This window comes from Nilaparvata lugens, chromosome 2 (assembly GCF_014356525.2).
Source record: "Nilaparvata lugens isolate BPH chromosome 2, ASM1435652v1, whole genome shotgun sequence".
Classification (NCBI taxonomy): domain Eukaryota; kingdom Metazoa; phylum Arthropoda; class Insecta; order Hemiptera; family Delphacidae; genus Nilaparvata; species Nilaparvata lugens.
The window spans coordinates 87,338,342-87,350,417 of NC_052505.1; the positions used below are offsets into that span (position 1 = coordinate 87,338,342).

General features: G+C 32.4%; 1 long non-coding RNA gene across 2 annotated transcripts; it reads left to right on the forward strand.

Annotated features, from left to right (window-relative positions):
- Positions 1-855: 855 nt before the first annotated feature.
- LOC120350024 lies at positions 856-10,315 on the forward strand. 2 transcript variants are annotated; one of them, XR_005570577.1, is made up of 5 exons: positions 856-1,184; positions 2,094-2,299; positions 3,468-4,298; positions 7,811-8,031; positions 10,043-10,315. It is a non-coding gene; the product is annotated as an uncharacterized LOC120350024 (long non-coding RNA). The 2 variants fall into 2 exon arrangements; XR_005570578.1 differs by lacking the exons at positions 3,468-4,298; positions 7,811-8,031 and having other exon boundaries at positions 865-1,184.
- Positions 10,316-12,076: the final 1,761 nt, after the last annotated feature.

Sequence of the window (12,076 nt, forward strand, 5' to 3'; positions counted from 1 at the left end):
CTGGTACAATAGGGGATCACTGATAACTGATATTTTCTGATGATAACTGGAAATGCAAACCGGACAGCAAAAAAAGCCTGAATCAAGATGTAGAAAAAATCCCATACAAGCTATGATATTAAAGGAATATGTTTTACCATGGCTTTTTCGCCTGAGATCATCGAATCCCTATTAATAAAGGTCGATACATATAGTATCAGTTGAACACGATAAAAGATCAAAAACAAGTTACCGTACTCTTTCATTTTTATCACAACACAACTACTTCCCCTAGATTGCAGTAGCCCTGAAAATTAAAGTGAGTCTCAGTATCAGTGAACAGTATAGACTACATTGAGAATATTATTCCCACATGTGCTCTAGTATGGGATTATTCATACTCGCTGGGCCGGGTTCAGTGGGAATAGTCCCATTAGGAATCAGATGTATGATAATATTTCTACTGTACAGGATACGTACACTACTGGTATGTGAGCATCCAGATTATTTAGAAACCGTGTGTTCTGTCATAGAGTGAAGAAAACTATTATTCCTGTAATCTCTGGTTCTGTATAGAGCGAAAAATTTCTGTCGCGTTTATTCGATCCGTGTACCAGTATGAAAAAATTGGCCTAAGAGGATCCTGTGTTCTGCCTACTAAACTTATTCAATTCGCCATATACTATACTTCATCAATAATTTCCTGTCATCAATCATGGAAATCTCATTATTATGCATCAATTTGTAATAAGGTTCAACATAATTCAATTATTATGTATCAATTTTTAATGAGATGCATTTCCACAAACAGAGGTCATTGATGCCTCCGTTATCTTTCAGATACTGTAGTTTCAAAACAAATATTTTGCGCATCATTATCAAGCGTTAATAATGAAACGAGTTCCATCGAAATCAGTTAGGATAATCGGGATCTTCTTGAAAATCTCAATAATACATATGAAATCTTGCATCTTGCATCACTTCAGGCATTAAGTCTCGCCCACGCTTCGAGAAAAACGTTATTGAAAAAAACAAGTTTGAGGAAAACATATATTTCACACATGTTTTCCTCAAACTAACTTGTGAATAGATTAATTCTCTCTTTTCCAATACATTATTGAACAAGAGTTCATCGAGGGCAGGAACAACATTTTGCGGAGCTCTATATTGGATTACAATTTTCAACGTTATAAACAGATAAACAGGTTAGTAAAATACAATCTTATCACGTTATAATGATCATTGCGATTTACGATCTGCACAGCTCTAATAATTCAGGAAATATACTGTATTGAAATTATGAATAATTGAAAATTACGAAAATTGGAGTGTAATTTAATTTGGAATACGGTCTATTCAGAATACGGAATATTTTAGAATTTTACAAAACTTCATTATTATTCTAATATTATGCTTTCACAAGCAAACAATGGATTTAGCATGCACTGGTGCCTCATTATACCATTCTTCAACAGCATGATGTAATGTTGGCGATCAATTATTTTTTCGAATGAATTCAAAGTTCATGATTATTTTTACATATCAGTAGCAATTCATTTTTTGTGATGATTTTTCAAATAAAATGAATAGGCCCATGGTAAATTTAAATTATATTTCACGAAATTGGCTTTTATATATTATTATTATTCAATAGGCTTATATTTCAATCATAATATTATTTATTTATCAGGTTAGCAAAAATAATACAAGGATCGGGAAAGAAAAACAGGCTATTGCCCAGAAATTTTCAATTTCAATATAATATTGACTATTATAATTATATCAAATGAATTATTTCAATAGGCTATAATATGGTCTATTATTTCCTAGGCAAGAAATTATGATGAATATGCAGTACTCTATCTATAAATAAAACACGATTAAGAATCATTGACGAACCCCCCTTAATATCCACATGTAATAAGGAACCCTCGTCAGTCGCTATTTTGAACACTGCTGAGATTTTATTGTGTTTGTAAAACGACGAACTATATTAATCATCTAGGAACCTCAGTTCACGAATCTAGTCAAACATTCTGTCAACGAAAACCTTCGTATTTTTAGTGTTCATTTACTGATACAATTTATAATAATAAGACATTTTAATTCTCAAGGATGCGGTTCTGGCTTTCGATTCTGCTTGTGATTGGGGCGCTGATGAGTATTGCCACTATCTCATCAGCAGCGCCACAGCGACAATGGCCTCGTCATGATGATGATGATGATGCTGATTACAACACTTTTAAAATTAAGCCGAACTGTCCACGAGAACCTTATAAAGTTAATGGTGTTTGGAGATGCAGATAATGACAGCATTATGGTGAGTTTTGTGTTATTTATAGAATAAAATCTACATAGTTTTCATCTTATCAAGCGGACCCACAGTTTCAATTTTAAATATGTGAATATGTCATGGAAGTAGAAAAGAAGGAGAAACGATTTCAGCGATCTCTACTTATAGAGATATTATTATTGAAAAATGTCAGTGTTATTCACAGTTGCTTTATACATGTTTTGATATAGTAACTGAAGTTATAAGTTTGAAGACTATTGAACACGCTAGGTGCCTAGTAGATAAATAATTTCTAATAATTTATTATAATAATTTCTAATAAAAATGATATTGTATAGTCATAAATTTTGTCTTGTGCCATAACATTTAAAAAAAACCATAGTAGTGTTTTTACAACAGCTAGCCCTTGAAGTTTGTTCTTATTATAAGTTTAAGTAGCAAACTTTCCACAAATTCTATTTATCTATACACAAGTGTGCAAAATAATAATGATCGAGAAAGTTAATTAAATGGACTCACGTCTCAATGAAGATTCTTTTAATTAGGCATACCTATTTTCCTTGTGCAAAAGAAGTTTGCCTACTTGTTTAAAAACTTCTTAGTGATAATAACTGAACTAAAATAGTCCAAAATAAAGTCAAAATAGTTTAATTTTCAGAGTAGGTAACTTTAACTCAGCAAATAGCTAATGATGAAGTACTATTAATCATAACTCTGACGTTGCATCAAGGTTTTGTTAGTTTTGAATTATTTTCATTTATATAACATAAATTTGAAGATATTATTTTATTATGTATTTTAGTTTATTATTTTTTCAAAATTATTGTACTGATTTGTTAAGTTCATTCATTTTTGTTTGTAAATATTGTCATGAATAAATTTCAATTTTTCAATAACTGAACTACCGTACTGAATACAAACTCAGATAGGCCTATATAGTTTCCATCAGCCTCCACTGTAGTTCATACTCACGATTTTAGAGTTTCTGACATAAAAATATTGCATGATTACTATGTCAAAATCAATAATATAATAGTGTTGTTGATAAGCTAACTAGTGATAGGCCTATTTATTTTCATTACCGTATATAATAAATATTCAGTAAATATTATTATCCAACTACTATGAATTAGTAGACCCAATTTATTAATACTTTTTACATTTTTTAAATAATATTCTGTCACTTCTTTTCCAGAAAAATACATCGGATTCAAAAGTTAATTTGGATAGAAATCGACAAATAAATAGAGGTGAATTTGTGTTATTGCTGTGTTCATCAAGAAATGAATAAATAAGAAGACTGAATTGACTGTGTGTTGCTTTTTCGTAAACATTTTTGATTACCAAGTGGAGTGGATCAATTTGAAGAAATCTGTGATACTTTCCATTAATTGAGAGAGATTTTGCAAACAGTTTTAAGAACAACTCAGTTATAAATTTTTTTTTTCAATAAACCAGTAGGCCTACCTCAAATTCTGGATAAATTTAGTTGGCAGAATAAAGTTCGTTCAGACAACCAATTTTTTCAAGATGACAGGCGATGATAGGCTCTGACAGCCTATCTCATTCTGTAGGTAGTGTGTCTTGTGATCGTCTCAAATGTTTATACTGTTCAAGAATAATATTTGATCAAGCAGATCTGATTAACAAAGGTCATTAATGCCTCCCTTATCTTTCAGATACTGTATAATTTCAAAACAAATATTTTGTGCATCATTATCAAGCGTAAATAATGAAACGAGTTCCTTCGAAATCAGTTTGGTTTATCGGGATTTTCGTGTTAATCTCAATAATGCATATGACATCTTGCATCACTTCAGGCTTGCCCACGCTTTGAGGGAAACGTCGATTGAGAAAACCAAATATTTCACGCATATTTTCCTCAAACTAACTTGTCAATAGGCCTAGATTAATTCTCTCCTCTCCAATACGGTACATATTTAAACAAGAGTTCATGGAGGGTAGGAGCAACATGTTGCAGAGCTCTTTATTGGATTACAATTTTCAATGTTGAACACATAAACAGGTTAGTAAAATATAATCTTATCACATTATAATGATCATTGCGATTTGTACGATCTCCACAGCTCTAATAATTCAGGAAATATACTGTATTGAAATTATGAATAATTGAAAATTACAAAAATTGGAGTGTAATTTTGGAATACGGTATATTTTAGAATTTTACAAAACTCTTATTCTAATACTATGCTCTCACCAGAAAAAATGGCTCTAGAATGCACTGGTGCATCATTAAGCAATTCTTTAAAAGCATAATATGAAATGTTGGTGATCAATTATTTTTTGTAATTAATTCAAAGTTTATGATTAGTTTTACATATTAGTAGCAATTCATTTTTTGTGATGATTTTTCAAATAAAATCAATAGGCCCATGGTAACCGTAACTTATATTTCAATCACAATATTAGCTTTTATAATTATTCAATCAATCATTTAGAATTACACATCTTACAGAAAAATACCACAGGCTTCCGCCCAAAACGGTTCCAATTCTAATTTATACAACAGTCCAAATTGAGTCGGATTCCCACACCGTGACCGGCACAATGTAAATATAATTCCCTTGAGTTCTAATTGGACTATTTCCGAATAAACATCATATCAAATGAATTATTCCAATAGGCTTGTATCTCAATCACAATATCGGCTATTATAGATTACCGTAGAATGGGGTGAATAGGGACAGTTCTCCACACTTTTTTCTCATAACTTACACAAAAATTATTTTATTCTGTGTGTGATCCACTTATGGCTTCCACTCTTGGTATAGGTATCTCTTGGATTAAACAATTTTTTTTCATCCACCCTCTTTTTCATAATGATTTTTTTATTGTTGTCCCTATTCACCCAATATTGGGGTCAATGGGGACGCAAGTGTGTACAGCATGAAAGTTCCTTTTCAGACCTATTATGGGGTGGATAGGGACGCAAAGGACCTTATTTAAAATAGAATAGAATATTATTAAATGAAAATAAACTAAGAAAATACATTTGAAGTTGAAAAATATTCGATAAAAAATGAAATCCATAATTAAGTCATTACAAGCTACAGAGTTCAATATTGTATCAGCTCTTCATTGAAAAAATATCTTCCTCTCTTACTAGAGGGGTCTTTCAGAATTAAAACTTGCTCCTTTTTGAATTTGCAGACATGTGGAAAATCTGGAAAAATATAAACATTTTGCATTTTCACGGAATTTTTTTGTCGAAGGAATGATCCCATGAACTTATCACCTGAAACTTTTTCTTCAATCTTCCCAATAAATACTTTCACCCCTGTGCCATATTGGAATTTAACTCGCACCCAATTTCCTTCTCCTCCTTAAAAACGTTGACTACTTCCAGATAAGTCAGTGGTCGCCAAACTGATGAGCCTGTGAGCTAGAATATCATTTATAAATCATCTAGTGAGGTACCAAGCAATATTAGTATAAATAAAGTATCTTCTATTGTCTATATATAAAAGCGAAATGGCACTCACTCATTGACTGACTGACTGACTCACTCACTCACTCACTCACTCACTCACTCACTCGCAGAACTAAAAATCTACCGGACCAAAAACAATCAAATTTGGTAGGTATATGTTCAGTTGGCCCTTGAGAGGCGCACTAAGAAATCTTTTGGCAATATTTTAACTCTAAGGGTTGTTTTTAAGGGTTTAAAGTTCGTCTTTTAGCATGTATATTCTTCTTCTCCCAATCTCTTAATTATAATTGAAATTCCCATATCATATGTTACTATAGAACTATAATCTAGATAGAGTACCTCTTCGAAACAGTTGTTAACTGGCAATTAAATTAATAATTTTGTCAGGTTGGCATTAAGTTGAGTTGACTTTGTTAGGTTGGCACCAAGTTGAAGATTTAAATGCATTTATCGCGGAAAAATTGATTGGGCACTGCTACTTCAATCCTGGGAATATTATATTACTAGCCGTCAGGCTCGCTTCGCTCGCCATATCCGTTTAGCCAGACGTTTAGTCTGGACCCCTGACTGGATTGTCCTAGCATATGATAAAAATGCTCAAATGAAAAATGCAGGCGAGCGAAGCGAGCCTGCTGATCTCATTCCTGGACGATCCAGCCGGGGGTCCAGGGGGCGGAGCCCCCTGGCTAGACGGATATGGCGAGCGAAGCGAGCCTGACGGCTAGTTGTCTATAAAGATTCATTTTTTAATGTTGAAATATACTTATCTCATAGCAAAAAGTATAACAAAAGTTGAAATGTACATTTCAATGAGAGCAGTGGAACTTGAATAATAATTGGATATTTTCTTTGGGGACTTGAGGCCAAATATTTCCAGTTGTAGAAAGTGATCTGAGAGACAAGATCATTTTAAAAATCCTTAAATCTTGAAATCGTGGATAAAAGTGTCTCAAGTCTCAATTGTAACGTATTTTTGGTTATTGCTGAGGTGCTGTGAAGGATTTTTCTCGTCATTGATTTTCTTCAGATTGGAAAAGTGTTTATATTCAAACTGGACGACATTCTTTTCCCACATCTCAAGCTCCTTGGAAAACGATTTTACAGTTCAAATCATTCCACCGATGTCCTTATCTTTCCCTTGAAGCTACAAATTTAAATCATTCAACTTCTCAGTTATATTTGTGAGAAATGCAAAACTTTGTAGCTATCTTTCTCAATGCATGGTTGACAACCCAAGCATTTGTGTGAAAAGCTACCAAAAACTACTCCACGAGCTACCGGTAGCTCGCGATCGACTGTTTGGCGACCACTGAGATAAGTCATTAAACTTCTATAGAACCAGCAAACACCAGTTTTAGGCAGTGTCCCTATTCACCCCACCTCAACATCCAAATGGTCAAGATAAAAAAAATCTTGAATAAATTGAATACCATTTAAAGCTCACGTATTTTATGTATTATTACTTATTAGAATCAGTAGAATTCATAGAAAAATACTTCAAGCTTGTGACTACAAACAGTTCAAATGTCCAGACAAAACTTTTCAGGTTACGTTTCTATCTGTTCAAAGAAGCAACAAGAAGCACAGCTGCCGACAGAATAGAAATCAAGTTGAATAGATTATTTTTATATTGATGTGTACAGAAAAATCCCCTCTATCAGAATAAATCAGTTAGAGCTAAAAATATTAAATAAGAAAGAAATTATTGAAAAATTTAAAATTTTCCCAGTTTTTGTCCCTATTCACCCCGTTTTACGGTATATCAAATTAATTATTTTAATAGGCTATAGTCTATTATTTCCTAGGCAAGAAATGATGATGAATATGCAGTACTCTATCTATAAATAAAAACACGATTAAGAATCATTGACGCACCCCCTTTAATATCCATTAGTAATAAGGAACCCTCTTCAGTCGCTATTCTAAACACTGCTGAGCTTTTTCTTGTGTTTGTAAAACAAACTATATTAATCATCTAGGAACCTTAGTTCCCGAATCTAGTCGAACATCCAGTCAACGAAAACCTTCCTATTTTTCGTGTTCATTCACTGATACAATTTATAATAATAAGAAATTTAATTCTCAAGGATGCAGTTCTGGCTTTCGATTCTACTTGTGATTGTGGCGCTGATGAGTATTGGCTCCACCTCATCCCAGTTCTCGTCTTCAGTCGCAGTTCCATGGCGACAATGGCCTCGTCATGACGATGATAATGTTTCTTACCACACTTTTAACATTAAGCCGAATTGTCCACGAGGTGCTTATAAAGTTAATGGTGTTTGGAGATGCAGATAATGACTGCATTATGGTGAGTTTTGTGCTAGTTTTATAGAATAAAGTCTATACATAGTTTTCATCTTATCAAGCAGGCCTGCAGTTTCAGTTTAATATATTTCAGTTTCAGTTTTAGCATAAAAATAATTGAAAAGCGAATTAAAATGTTCTGAAACAATTTCATAACAATTTAAATGTGAGATTCAAACAATTTCAAACTTGTTACAATATAGTTTATTTGGTATTCTATTAAAGTTGTTTTGATATAAGTTTACAACTGTTTTAAAATTGCTTCAATCAACTTTAATACAAGTTTTAAAACCTATATCAAAATTGTATTAACATGAGTTCGAAACAATTTTAAAATTGTTGTAATATAGGTAGTCAAAAAAAAAATTGTTCAAAACAATATTATTACAACGGCTTTCAAACAATTTTAAAATTTATTGTTTTAAAATTGTTGTCTATTTTAAAACAATTTTGAAAACTTTTTTAAATTGTTGTATAACTTTTCTAAAACTCGTTTTAATATATGAAAAATTCCAAATTTGTTGATATCAAAACAGTTTTAATACTATATTAAAACAATTTTCTGACTTTTTTCTATTTCTAACAATTTGTATGCTGACTGGGATATGTGAAAATGTGGAAATAGAAAAAAAGGAGAAACTTTTTCAGCAATATCTACTTATTATAGAGAGATTATTGAAAAACGTCAGTGTTATTGACAGTTGCTATATACATGTTTTGATATAGTAACTGAAGTTATAAGTTTGAAGACTATTGAGTACGCTAGATGCCTAATAGAAAATTATTTCTAATAATGTATTATAATAATTTCTAATAAAAATGATATTGTATAGTCATAAATCTTGTTTTGTGTCTTAACATTTAAAAAAGCCATAGTAGTGTTGTTTATAACAGCTAGCCGTTAAAGTTTGTTCTTATTATAAGTTTAAGTAGCAAACTTTCAAAAAAAATTATTTATCTATGCACAAGTGTGCAAAATAACAATGGTAGGGAAAGTTGACCTTCCGGCAGTCGCGCTGTTGTAAAAAGTACAACAGTGTCAGTTTTTTTTCTGCACAGAACTATTGAATGGGGTGTTGTCAGTGAATGAGTCACCTATGCATTCCAAAACTTTTCCCCCATCACTCCACTGAGTTGCAGTATCAACCGAGCAATGGTTCAGTCTTTAGGTGCCATTTAGTCGCGACAGTGCATGAGTCGCACTGTGCATAAGATAGGGAAAACCTGTATACGGGGACTGTAAACGAACCAATAACACAGAATTGATGTCTTTGCTTGATGTACCTTATTGGGCTATGAAATGGTAATCATCCAAATGTTCCTAGGCGTAAAATAATCCAAGAAGATGGAAAAAGTAATTATACAATTAATAGATATGTTTTGACAGTAAAAAGAGTACATAACACTTGGGAAATTGGATGTTGTAAAAGTAGGCCTAGTTTGTTTTTGGAAGTAATAGTTTTAAGAAAATATTTCCCACAGCACAATACTTTCTTCATTGTAAGTTTGCTCACTTCGACTTTTTGGATTTGTATCGAGAGCAGAGTGGTGTCCTCTTGCTAGCCAAGACCTGACGTGACGTTCAGGTTTGTATCTTGCCACAGGAGGTCCCAGGAGGCGGATGCGCAGAAGATCACAGTCCGTGTTTATGTAGAGGGAAGATCGAAGGGGCGTCATATTAAGTTCATTGCTGAGAAGCCTCGTTCACACTCAGCACTAGACACTGCAATACTGTTTATTACAGAAAGTAGCTTTCTGAACATGGGAGGTTCATCAAGAATGGACGGTTTCTACCCGGACGATCATATTTACTAATTCACATGCGTGTGGACGCGAGTTTTAATATATTTATTTGCAACTTCGTTACGTTCCGGTCGCCCTGGGAGGTACCGGAACGCCGTTCCGGTGCGTTCCGGCACAAATTAAGCTCTGTATCCAACTACTATGAATTAATAGACCCAATTTATTAATACTTTTTACATTTTTTTATTAATATTCTGTCACTTCTTTTCCAGAAAAACACATCGGATTCGAATGTTAATTTGGATAAAAATCGACAAATAAATAGAGGTGGATTTGTGTTATTGCTGTGATCATGAAGAGATGAATAAATAAGAAGATTGACTTGACTGTGTTGCTTTTTCGCAAACATTTTTGATTACTGAGTGGAGTGGATCAATTTGAATAAATCTGTGATACTTTCGATCAATTTTAAGAGATATCTTGCAAACATTTTCAAGAACACCTTATTCATCAGTTATATTTTTTCAATAAACTAATACCTCAAATTTTGAATTTATTTATCTGGCATAATAAAATTCATTCAGCCTACCCATTTGTTCTAGATCATAGACGCTGACAGTATCTCATACTGTGTATGATCTTCTCAAATTTTTATACTGTTCAAGAATAATCTCTGATCAAGCAGATCTGATGAACTTGAAAAGAGAAGTGATGATGTTGTTTACTATCATACTCTAATTATATTAGAACTAGCAAGGATTAAAGTAATGTTTTGGAGAAAAGATTGAATAAAGTGCAGATGGTCTAGCCGCATTTGGAGTTGGTGTGGTTTGGTGTTAATTAATACATTTATCCACTTATTCTTACTGTGTTACCATCAATCTCTTCAAGAACTTCTGAAGATATTATATGAAATTGAAAATTGATGACTCAAACTATATATATAGGATAATATGCTCAATATGATAGTTATTCAGGTAACAAACTATGCTAATATTAAACTGCTTCTTATTTTAGGATCATTTGACAGGATACTTTTTGTCGAGTGTCGTCTTATAGAAGATGATTACCGTACACTATTTCTCAACTCATTTTGAATGTAAAAATGTAGCTATACATGCTATACTGTTCAGTGGCCTCTCTATTATCTTTTATAAATTTATCAATTTAACTTTAGTACTTTATTGTTATTCTGTGATTGAATTCCGTAATGATAAACGAAATTGAAGAATAATATTGTCTTCTTCTATAATAGCCTACATTGCTTAAAGGAAGATATCTGAAAATTCTTCAGTCTCACACTACTTGGCCTAATAGCATAGAGAAAACACATTAATAAAAACAATATAAAAACATGAAGTACCCTTTTTATTTAAAACATCAATCAATTTTTGTTCTTATTAATTTTAATAAAGTTGCCCATACAAGTGAAGTGATTTTAGAAAACATATTATATATATATAATATATATAAAAGAGAAATGGCACTCACTCGCTGACTGACTCACTGACTCACTCACTCGCAGAACTAAAAATCTACCGGCCAAAAACGTTCAAATTTGGTAGATATGTTCAGTTGGCCCTTTAGAGGCGCACTAAGAAATCTTTTGGCAATATTTTAACTCTAAGGGTGGTTTTTAAGGGTTTAAAGTTCGTCTTCTAGCATATATATTCTTTTTATTCTCTTAATTATAATTGAAAAATGTCCATACCATATGTTAATATAGAACTATAATCTAGAGAGAGTACCTCTTCGAAACAGTTGTTAACTGGTAACTAATCTATATTTATATATAAAAGCGAAATGGCACTCACTCACTGACTGACTGACTCACTCACTCACTCACTCGCAGAATTAAAAATCTACCGGACCAAAAACTTTCAAATTTGGTATGTAGGCTATGTTCAGTTGGCCCTTTAGAGGCGCACTAAGAAATCTTTTGGCAATATTTTAACTCTAAGGGTGGTTTTTAAGGGTTTAAAGTTCGTCTTTTAGCATGTATATTTTTTTTATTCTCTTAATTATTATAATTGAAAAATGTCCATACCATATGTTAATATAGAACTATAATCTAGAGAGAGTACCTCTTCAAAACAGTTGTTAACAGGTAACTAAATTAATAATTTTGTCAGGTTGAGTAGACTTTGTTAGGTTGGCACCAAGTTGAAGATTGAAATGCATTTATCGCGGAAAAATTGATTGTGTACTGCTTCTTCAATCAGAGCTCTTCCTGAGAATATATTATATTACTAGCCATCAGGCTCGCTTCGCTCGTCATATCCGTTTAGCCAGATGTTTAGTCTGGC